The sequence below is a fragment of the Lygodium microphyllum genome, chromosome 2 (genome assembly GCF_053477565.2).
Source record: "Lygodium microphyllum isolate KBCC chromosome 2, Lygodium_microphyllum_v1.1.10, whole genome shotgun sequence".
NCBI classification, from domain to species: Eukaryota; Viridiplantae; Streptophyta; class Polypodiopsida; order Schizaeales; family Lygodiaceae; genus Lygodium; species Lygodium microphyllum.
In genome coordinates this window covers 104,525,965-104,536,772 of record NC_141136.1, presented here as the reverse complement: position 1 = coordinate 104,536,772, position 10,808 = coordinate 104,525,965, and positions in this window count along the sequence as shown.

Here is a 10,808-nt window from a genome sequence, read left to right as displayed (position 1 = left end):
TGGTGTTTTTTATGACATCATCGATGACAAGATTTAGTTTTGTTTTTTTGTCATGTAACTTGTTTGGATCATAACTTCGTCATATGAACTCCAAATATAGACGTTTAGATACTTAAAACGATCGGAACACATCCAGTCAACAAGCTCTAGTGGGCAGAATTACGAAAATCCATCAAAATTAGGTGAAAATGATGATTTTAATAAATTGTGTTATTTTATATTCATCTTTTGTCTTGGAGGACTTATTCCCTTCAAAATAAGTCACAGTATATATTTGAATCCATCTAAAGTGGAAATTAAGTCATGATAGAGAATTCAAACTATTTTAGTCAACCAATCTTGCTTCCTGTAAATCCTATAGAGATTCTGTAGTTTTTTTTTAAAAATGTGTGGACGTGCAACACCACATATATGCACCTTAAAATAAACTAAGTAATGGGGGCATTACACATGCTACCTCAATCTACTTCCATTACTCCTTTGCCACTGGTCTACTCCTCAAGTGCATGAAAGAGGAGAAGACAAAGAAGAAGAAGGAGATGGAGAAGAGCTTCTCCACTCCCAATTCCTCACTCTCTCCCACTCACCCCCTCATCACACAGAATCTCGCTCTCAACCCTCTCACTACCAAACATGATGAAGAGAAGATGAGAGCTTGACTCTCCCAAGTTCACTCACACTCTCACTTTCCTTCATCCTCATGTTTTGCACAACAAGATGGATGGAACCAAGAAGAACAATAGAGATTCTTAAGCTTGCACATGCCCAAATGAGATATTCCATAAACTTTTAGATTTTGTACATTGACTTTAGGATTTAGGGTTCCACCCATAAATTAGGTGTCCATTCCACTTCTCATTCCAGTTTTAGGCTCTTGACTGGTGGCAAATGATGCCCCGCACCTTTGGTGGGAAAATGGTGGCCATGAAGTCTGTACTTACTAAATAATAGTTGAAAAGAATTCATGGGAAATATTTTAGGAGATTTATACTACAGTCACATGATTTAAAAAAGTGAACAAGTGAAATTTATATTATGGAAAAGCATTTAGGGCATTTATATTATGGTCACACAATTAAAAAAAGACAATGAGCTTAATCTCTTGGTCCACCTTGATGGCTAATAAGTTAGATGGTGGGTTGGGTTTGAAACCCTTACATGAGAAGCCATGCCACTAATGCCTAGGATTGCTCATAAGGATAGTCACCTCCCAACAATGGGCCACCTAATAAGATATTGGCTTAGTAAGATATTTGCAAAAGTTGGCACTTGGGCCAATGCTATATAGTTTGACCTACTTGGAAACATGATATTTGTCAAACTCAAACACTCCTAGGTTTCCCAAGGCCTTGTCAAAGCATGGAACAAAATTCTAGATAATGTCCAATGGCAATAGAAGGTAAGCAACAAAGGCTACTCCTCACTACATCTAAGTGTTTGGCTTTCCTCACATGACTGTGATCCCCCAATTGCTCTTGCCAATGAAAACTCTAAGCTTTCTAAGGCTAAACACCCTAAGGGCCTAAGTACATGACTTGACATTTGGGATAAGGAAACCCCCACTTTTAGGGACCTTGTGTGGATCTAGCATCAATTCAGCACAAATGAGAAGGGAAGGGAGTGGCTCTTTAGAGTCACCAAAGAGCCATGGTGCCCACTTCCATTTCTCTCAAAAATATCCATCTTGCTAAGATGCTTGTGGCCCCTAGTGGGAATCAATGTAGCATAAGAAGCATAGGGGTCTCAATGGCCCCTCTCCTCGAGTCCCTATGCAAGCTTGGTTAGCATTATGGAAGGCTTTCCTGATGGCACATATTAGCCCATGGGAGAAAAGAGTTAGATAAGTTTACAAGGCTACCCCATCGACCAAATTGAATAGCTTTCTTTGGAGACTCACTATGCATAAGCTCCCCTTGAGGAGTGAGTTCTCAAAGATTCTAAGACTCTCCATGTATTATGTATTGTGTAAAGAAAAGGAGCATTTAGTTGTTTGCCTTTTTTGGAAGTGCTTGCATGTTAAACTATTGTAGAAAAGGATCAAGTTTTGTCTTACATCAACTAATCTACAAAATTCTATATGCATGAAAATGGCCCTTTTAATTGGTGATAAATCTGGGTTGGAAAAAAATGTTGAAGCTTATCAATATGCTAAGAGTAATAATCTTATGATTTGTTTGGAAGTGTAGACACAGTTTGGTGTTTAGGCCTAGATATTTTGGTACTCCAATGGATAGAATTAGTGAACTAAGAGATGTGTTGCTAGCTTTACTTAGGAAACTTAAGTCTTTCCCACCATATGTTTAGGCTTTATAGATTTTTCTAAAAAGCTTGCTAGGTAAATTGTGTAGGCTGAAGCCATGATATATTTTGCTTAGTCAATGCTATAAATATTTTATTACATTTAAATACGGTATTATATCTACCATTTGCATTTTTTTATAAAAAAGTTGCATGAATGAGAAGATTGAGTGTTCCACTAGCTCCTTGATCCATATGTAAGTAAGCTAGGCCTTCCCCCTCGAAGAGGTAAGTGCAAATTTTGTTGGCACGTCACGTGTAATTAACCATGAGGAGAGGTTTAGAGGCTATGATTAGTTTGCCAAGCTGTGCCACTCTTAAACCACGGGTGGGAACGGATTTGAGAGAGAGGTGAATGACACAAGTAAAAGTGGGGAGAGGGAGAGAGAGAGTCCCAAGCCAGTTTTGAAGAGTGAGAGGGAGAGAGAGTCCCAAGCCAGTTTTGAAGAGTGGTGATGCCAACGGTTGGAAAGTACACAACACCCTCTCTCTCTCTCTCTGGCGTACAAGGCTACAAGCATCTTAGCTCAGAGCTAGCTTCTCTCTCTCTCTCTCTCTCTCTCTCTCTCTCTGTCTGTGGCGTACAAGGCTACAAGCATCTTAGCTCAGAGCTAGCTCCTCTCTCTCTCTCTCTCTCTCTCTCTCTCTCAAATTGCCAATTCGAAGTAACAGAGGTTCCTTCTGACGATGATTACCCGGAAGTTCGTAGAGGAGGAGGAATATGCATCGCCTACAGAGCTGCTAACTGCGGAGATTCTCGCGGCTCTGAAAGATTTGAGCTTCATAGAGGACGCCATTAATCATCTACAAGACTCTACGAAGAATGGCACTGCAAGCGAGGCGCGCAGCATGGGCGCCGAAGATGAAAAGAAGACGCCCAAGAAGAAGAACGAGGAGGGAAGTGCCAAAGAGAATCAGCAGCCTCGGAGGAAAGAGGGTGATCGGAGGGCCATGCCTAGATACAAAAGTTTGGTTGAGATCTACACAAAACCTCATTAATCAAACAAATTCTCGGCCTTCATCTTATCTTGAGAATGCTCCAAGGAATCCGCCTATGTATTTGTAACATTCTTATGTTATTCTCGTTGTAATAGTATGGCCAAGTCCCCCAAATCTCTCTCTCTCCCTCATGCCCACACACACACACACACACACACACACACACATATATATGTTTCTTTTTGTGTTAGCATTCCTCACAAGGGCATGTTATTAGAACAGTGGTTGTAGTCTCTAATAGCATATTTTAGATGTATCTAAAGTTCCCTAATACTTGTTTTCTCTTTGTCGCTGTGTCCTCTCATTTTATTATCTATTTCTACAAACTTCAAAGATCAGTCATTGTCACAAGGGTTTCTCTTGGCACCACTTCTTTTTTCCATCACCACTAATCATTTACTTAGTATGATTGTTCTTAGAATGCAACAAGGAATTCTTAAAGGCTCATCACTACCTAATGGCTCATAGTTTGCTCAAATGTTTCCAAACAACAATTCCAACATCTTGATAGCAAGAATGATAATGTCAAGGGCCTACTACAACTCACAACTCTATGAGGCCTTCTCATTGATCTTTGGTTCAATCATTAGCAAAACTATAAAATTGAGGTGCTTTCTTCGACTTTTGATAATGACAAGCAATGGATCTTGCAATATGGATTCAAAGTGAAAGAATCAAAGCACACACTTAGATATCTTAGATTTTCCATGGGCATTGCCATAACTTCCAAATGATATATTCAACAGATATTGACAAGGTAGATGCCCAAGTAATAAAGTACAAGAGTGTCTCTATTGGTATAAGGTAGAAAATTGTGATACTTAAAACTCCATCATTAACTTGCCAATGGCCTTTATGGTGGTAGTCCAACCTTTCTCCCAAGGTAATTGAAAGTGCTAGAGAGGAAGTTTAGAGATCTCCAATTGGGAAATGCAATTCACATGCAATAACATGAGATGTGGTAAGTGAGAGTAGGCCGATGATGGCTTGGATGTGGACTCATTGATGAGTACAACCTCTAGGCTAGTCTTCAATCTCCTAGGGCATTTGCATCTAATCTCCCATGGGCTAATACAATGAGAAGCTAGGTGGAAGAAGCCAGAGCAAGGAAGAACAAATGGTTGCAAGTGTCCTAGCTAGATATCCTTGTAGTGAACATTTAGCTCACCCTCTTTGTTATTTGTAATTAGATGGCCCCTTTGCTATTTTTAATTGAATGGCCTCTACTTCAAAAGATTGAAAGATCTCTAAGGCAATGGCTCTACTAAAGGAGTCGTGAGGTAGCCAAACATATGGGATCCTCGAAAGGGTAGATTGGGTAGAGGCTTGAACAAGCATTGATTTCCCTCTAAAAAAGGAAGGTAGCTATAGTATATGTTGCAATAGTTGGTGGAGTGGTAGCCATGATGACAATTCTCATAAGTATGAGCAAGGTTGTTGAAGTCTATTGTTAATAGTAAGGGTGGGAAAGTTCTTACCTTGAAAAGATTCAAGGACTTTAGAGAAAAGAGGATGTTCATCTTTAATAAGGTGAAAGTAGGAGTGGGACCCCATTATCCCAAAGTACACATGAAGACATGGAAGCAAAGACTAAAGAGGACTTGGGGTAGCACCACTTCCCCCAAACTAAATTTCTTACTTTGGAAGGTGGCCACCGAAAGGTTGAGCATCAAGAACTACCTTTGCAAGTTCATGCAGTCCTCCCTATGGTGTCCAATGTGACTTAAGAAGAAAGGAAGTGTATTGCATGCTTTATCGCATTGCCTAACCGCATAAGGAGTCTAGAATAAAGTCAATAAGTGGGTTCAAGCTATTGGACTAAAGGCGTACATCTTATTCAAGACAAGTTTATCTGGAGATGAGAAGAATCTAGATGATGAATGCCTTAGGATGTGGAATGTGATTAGAGCCATCACTATTAGAGCCATCTACTAAGAGGAATAGTGTAGCCATCAAGAAATATGTTAGGATTACAATAGACAATTTGGTCAACCATGTGGTTAGAGAAGTTTTAGCTATCCTCAACTATGCTAGAACCAAAGTCACGACTTAAAAATAGGGTGCTTAGCAAGGCAAAGCAATGTTTTGGGTGAAGTGCCCATTGTATCCTAAAAGATGCATGTAAATATCTTTGATATTAGTATATCATATGCTTTGCATTGAAAGAAAACATAACTTGGATCCTAAGGCAAGGTCCATTTTGGATCAAGGTTAGAATCCATCATTTGTAGAATGGCACACAAACTTCCCAAGAAGTTGGAGCAAACATGAAAGGTAAGGGGCTCAATTAAATTGACAAAATTCTTACTTGCAGCTCCTAGGGATACTGTAGCAACTATTTTGGTTCATTGAAGCATGGATTCAATTGTTATAATTTCAATGAGATGGACATATGTAATTGTCAAATATATATTAGCTTGGTGGACAAGCCTTCATTAGACAACACTGGCTTTTGTTGCTAGGCTTGCTATCATGCCACCTTTGTACACTATGGGTAGACCCTCGGCCAACAATGGGAATGATCATCACCCTTTAAGCCAAAGTCAAGGGAATTTGATTAGGTTAACTTGAATATAGATGAGCTTTGAGAAAGAAGCTTGTGGCCATAACGATGCAACACTTCTAAAGGGATATATGGAGATATTCATGCATGCTTTAGCTGGAGATACTTTGTAATGCTTATTCCATGCTCTTTGCAGATGAGGCCATAGAATAAAGAAGCCAACATTTTTCTTCATAAATATTATTTTGGTAGAGAAGTTCTATTTTTAATGATGTGCAATTGTATCAAAGTAATATATACAACATTAACTTACCATGCAAGGCGGAAAAAAAGCAATCAAAATAAGCGAGGATCATTTGTTTTTGCTAAAACTCTTAGGGCTATTTTACACATGCTCATATACTAGTTAACCCCTTTAAGAGCCAAAATAACTTCTTACTTACACTTGGAATCCAAATCCATAAGCTTAGTAGCACTTGAATACTTGCCAAAATTTCTCACTATCCCTAAAGCTCAAAAGTAGTCCTTTTTCATGAAGGACAAAGAGTAGATAATTTTCATCAAACTATCATTTGTAGAAAAAAAAATTATTCATGACATATCTAGGAATAAGTTGTGACATATAGAAAGAATGGCTTTCCAAACACACCAAAGCTCTTCTTCTCTAGGTCCTAATTCAAAATTTAGGATATATTCTCTTTTGGAAAGAGCATACTTCTTATTTCATAAATACGAACAATAGAGGGTTTTTGAAAATCTTTCTTCTTGTTAAGTTACCATAAATTTTATAGTTGCGTCAATAAAAAACCTTGGCAGAATAGATTAACTTTCTTTAAGAAATCTAGCCACCCATATTTTTTCTCCTGAATTATGACAAGTATCCAATATTTTTATTTATGGGTGAGACTTGTGCTATGGGCTCAAACCATGTAGGCTTGGGTGTTTGGGTCCCTATATGTCATACATATGCTACCCCCTCCCCCCAGTCCCACCCCCCGCCCCCTTCGCCCTAAACTATGTCAAATGGTCATAAAAGGCACATATACTCACCATGATATTTGTGAATTAGTGACTAAAATAACAACGTACCACCCATTAGAGTATCCAAAGGCTCTCCACACCATGCATTTCCATTCTAATCATTTTGTTCACTCCAATCCACACTACAATGTGTGAGTATCTTCTCATAAAGATGTAAGCAACTAATGTATTTTCTGCACCCCATTTTACTATTGACTTAGCAAAAATATCAAACTTATTTTCTCATAGTTTTGCTATATCATCATAATTTATTGATTTGGAGCCAAGGAGGTTAAGTCTTAAGCTTTGCTTTTTAGGGCAAGGTGTTAAGGGGAAAAAACATTTTGGGATGGTAAGGAATCTCTCTCTCTCTCTCTCTCTCTCTCTCTCTCTCTCTCTCTCTCTCTCTCTCTCTCTCTCTCTCAAATATAGGATTTGAAGGGGGGATTTGGGTTTCCTTTTAGGAGAAGTTAGGTTCATGTTTTCGAGCAATAAGGGTTCTAAGGTAGAACAAAACATTTGGACGCATCTATTGGCATTCATAATAGTTACTCCACACATCAAAGGGCGATTTATAAATAGGTTTTTTAAAAAATCAATGATTTCATGATCTAGTTAGCCCTCAACGAAAGCACCCATTGAATAGAAGTTTGTTTATAGTTCTCTAGTAATTAGTCTAGTTGGCCCTATAATAGTGCGGCCCTATAGTTGACCCTAAACTACAATGCCATAATAACAAACGTTGGAGCAACTCCTAAAATGAAAACTTGAAACTCTTTTGGTACACCAAGTAATAACATTCAAAATTGTATTGCATATCTTCTATATGATTCAAAGAATCCATAAGGATGATCGTTCCATATACTAATATGTTGAAAGAAAACACCAAAACCACCACAAAACTAAGACAAAGTTCAATTTGTTGAAAAATAGAAAGTATGTGTCGTTGGAACTTAGCAAGTTTAATATTTTCCAACACTTTCTCTAATTTTGATGTGTGTAATGGCCTCTTTGTGACTCTTAATGGTAATATGGCCACAATAGAGTGCTCTATGATAGTAGTACTATAATAGTCAACTTGAGTTCTTTTTCAAAAAATTAGTCAATGCAATGCAAAAGAGGTAGATGATAACACTTTGTCTTATGAAAGGGGTAACCAAAACATGCATGAGGAAATGCTTATGTTAGATCTACAATCCCATTATGCATTTTTGGCTTAATAATAAATAAATAATATGTGTCTATATCATCCCATGTCTCCACATAGCTTGGAGGCCTGGACTGCACATCTCTCTAAACCACCCTCCATGAGAAACCATGTGGTTAGAGGCACTTGAGCCTACATATCATACATTATTCTTGATTGAACCATTAGCAGTCACATAAAATGTTTCATAACAAATAGTTATTCACTTCTTTCATCATTGTTTCTACTAGTGGATGCATAATTGCCTTGCTGTTATTTTCCATTTCTAATTTCCTCCTCCTTTTTGAAATAGGTTCTAGAATTGTGGCCTTTCTCACCACAATTTCAACATTCCCTATTATTACTAGAATTTTTATTGAACCATTAGCAATCATAGCATTCATAAAATGTTGCATAACAAATAGTCATTCACTTATTTCATCATCGTTTCTACTAGTGGACACATAATTTCCTTGCTCTTATTTTTCATTTCTAATTTCCTCCTTTTTGAAATAGGTTCTAGAATTGTGGCCTTTCTTACCACAATTCCAACATTCCCTATTGTCACTAGAATTTTGCTATTTTTGTTAGAACTTATAACTTGCCCTCTTTAGCTTCCTCTTCCTTGGGACTGTCCTCCTCTATTTTGTTGTGCATCATAGCTTTGACCACAACCACCAGCTTGGCCTCAGCCACGACCTTACCTCTACTAGTAGAGTAAAATACCTATTCAAACTTGTTCTTACTTTGAGAAGAAGAGAAATCCAAGTTAAGACTATGCTTCTCAAGTATCAACATAGAAATCAACTTTGTAAAGTCAAGAATATCATCCCTACTATTCATAAATGGCCTAAATATCTTATATTCATCTCCAAGTACATCTAAACATGCATATACAACATTATCATCATCAATGGCTACATTGATAGATCTAAGAGCTTTCACAATATTCTTAATTTTCAATGCATTGTCATCAATGGATATATTCTCTCTTTTAATCTAATTCAACTCTGATTAAAGTTATACATTACTTGCCTTTGTGTTTTCTTTAAACAATCTTGCCATATTTTTCTATACAATAGCAAGAGTTTCAAATTCCTACAAATATCCCATCACGCTATTTGTGATACTTATAGACAACTAATACATTGCTTTACTCTATGTCTACTTCTAATTCTTCTTAGCCTTTATCTATTCTATAGTCACATTTTGCTGAGGAACTTTCGAGTGCTACTGCATTGTCTCCTTCTATATAGTTCCAAATACCTTTATCCTTCCAAAAAAATTTCATCCTAAACTTTCATTTAGGATAATTTTTCTTATCAAGCTTCTCAATGACAATGTGATTGAAATTGTCAAACTTTCTAGCAAGACAAGCAAAACCTACAATCTACAACCAAGCCAATACAAGGTGTACTACAATCAAAGCATGCAATGTTTCACTAATTGGATAATACTAATTGTAATATGCAAAATGCACATGCTCCTGCTACAACCCAAGAAATATCCAAAATCTTACACAACAAGAATTTGTAATCATTGCACATGTAAACAACTAGAATAGTTGAAACTATAGTATACCTAGAAACTCTTGTCAAATATCTTGCAAGGCCAGAACAAAGATCAAAATGACCTCAAATATCAAATTTTATTGTGGCAACTCCCTAAAGTATTTATTTGAAATATATACACTGCTCTTCATGCTCATCAAGTTTCACGACAATCACAATGTGCAACCTTGTGAGCCTCAACAGTCTCTTGAAATTATGTTCTAAGGCAAAGCAAACAAGATAGAAGAGCTTTACCCATTTCTCCCGTACTTGCTTTTATGCTTTGTTGCCTTCACCTTAGGCTTCAATTGATCCCCCTCCAATAAAGGAACAAATTTAATAAAATGTAATCAGATAAGAGGGGAGAGAGGTGAAGCAACTAAGAGCGCACACACATAACAGAGACTTAAGCACACAAACAAAGAGGGCTAAAAGCATCGTCTTCTTCTTCTTCTTCGACACAAAATACTAAGTCTACAACATGATAAATAACTAATATAAAAGTACTAAGACATATGTACATGTCGTCACTAAGTGTAAACCTACTAAAGATAGATGAGATAGCATAATCAATATGCATGTAGTCCAGTTGTAGAATCATTGGCATATCCTCCATATTGGTCACCTGACATAGGCACTTTCAACCTATGCAGGAAGCACATGGCTGAGATTTGGGTAGGTACAAAACTGTTATAAAACAGTGTGTAGTTTGCAGGTAGGGTGTGGTCAAAAGGAGACATAACTTGCTAATGTTAACCCCAAGTCGAAATGGCGAAAAAATGGAGGAAAAAGCAAAAGGAAGATGGGAAAAGAGCAAAGACACGCAGGCGGCCTCTAAAGATGAACCGGGGCAAAAAGCGCAACCTTAAAAGAAAAGGCGCCTCAAAAAACTCGAAAAATTCTTGTAAAAGAGCACCAGGCTCCCTCCTGTGCCAATTGTAAAATATTAGATGGGTGTAAGCTAGAGGCACAAGCTAGAAGAGAGAAATGGAAAAAGGACCTTGCCACAATGGCCGGTCATGTAAAAAATGGATGGGTGCCCATGGGATTTTAGGGTTTGTATATATAAAGTTCAAATAGTGAATAAGAGATCATTCTTTGGTGTGTGGCAAAAGGAGTCTTCTTCTTCTTCTCTCCTTCTCACATTCTTTCTTGTGTGTGCTCTTGAGAGAGGGAGTGTGAGAGTGTGAGGGAGTGTGTGTGTGTGTGAGAGCGAGGGATCAAGAGGGTGAAGCTCTTCACCATCTCCTCT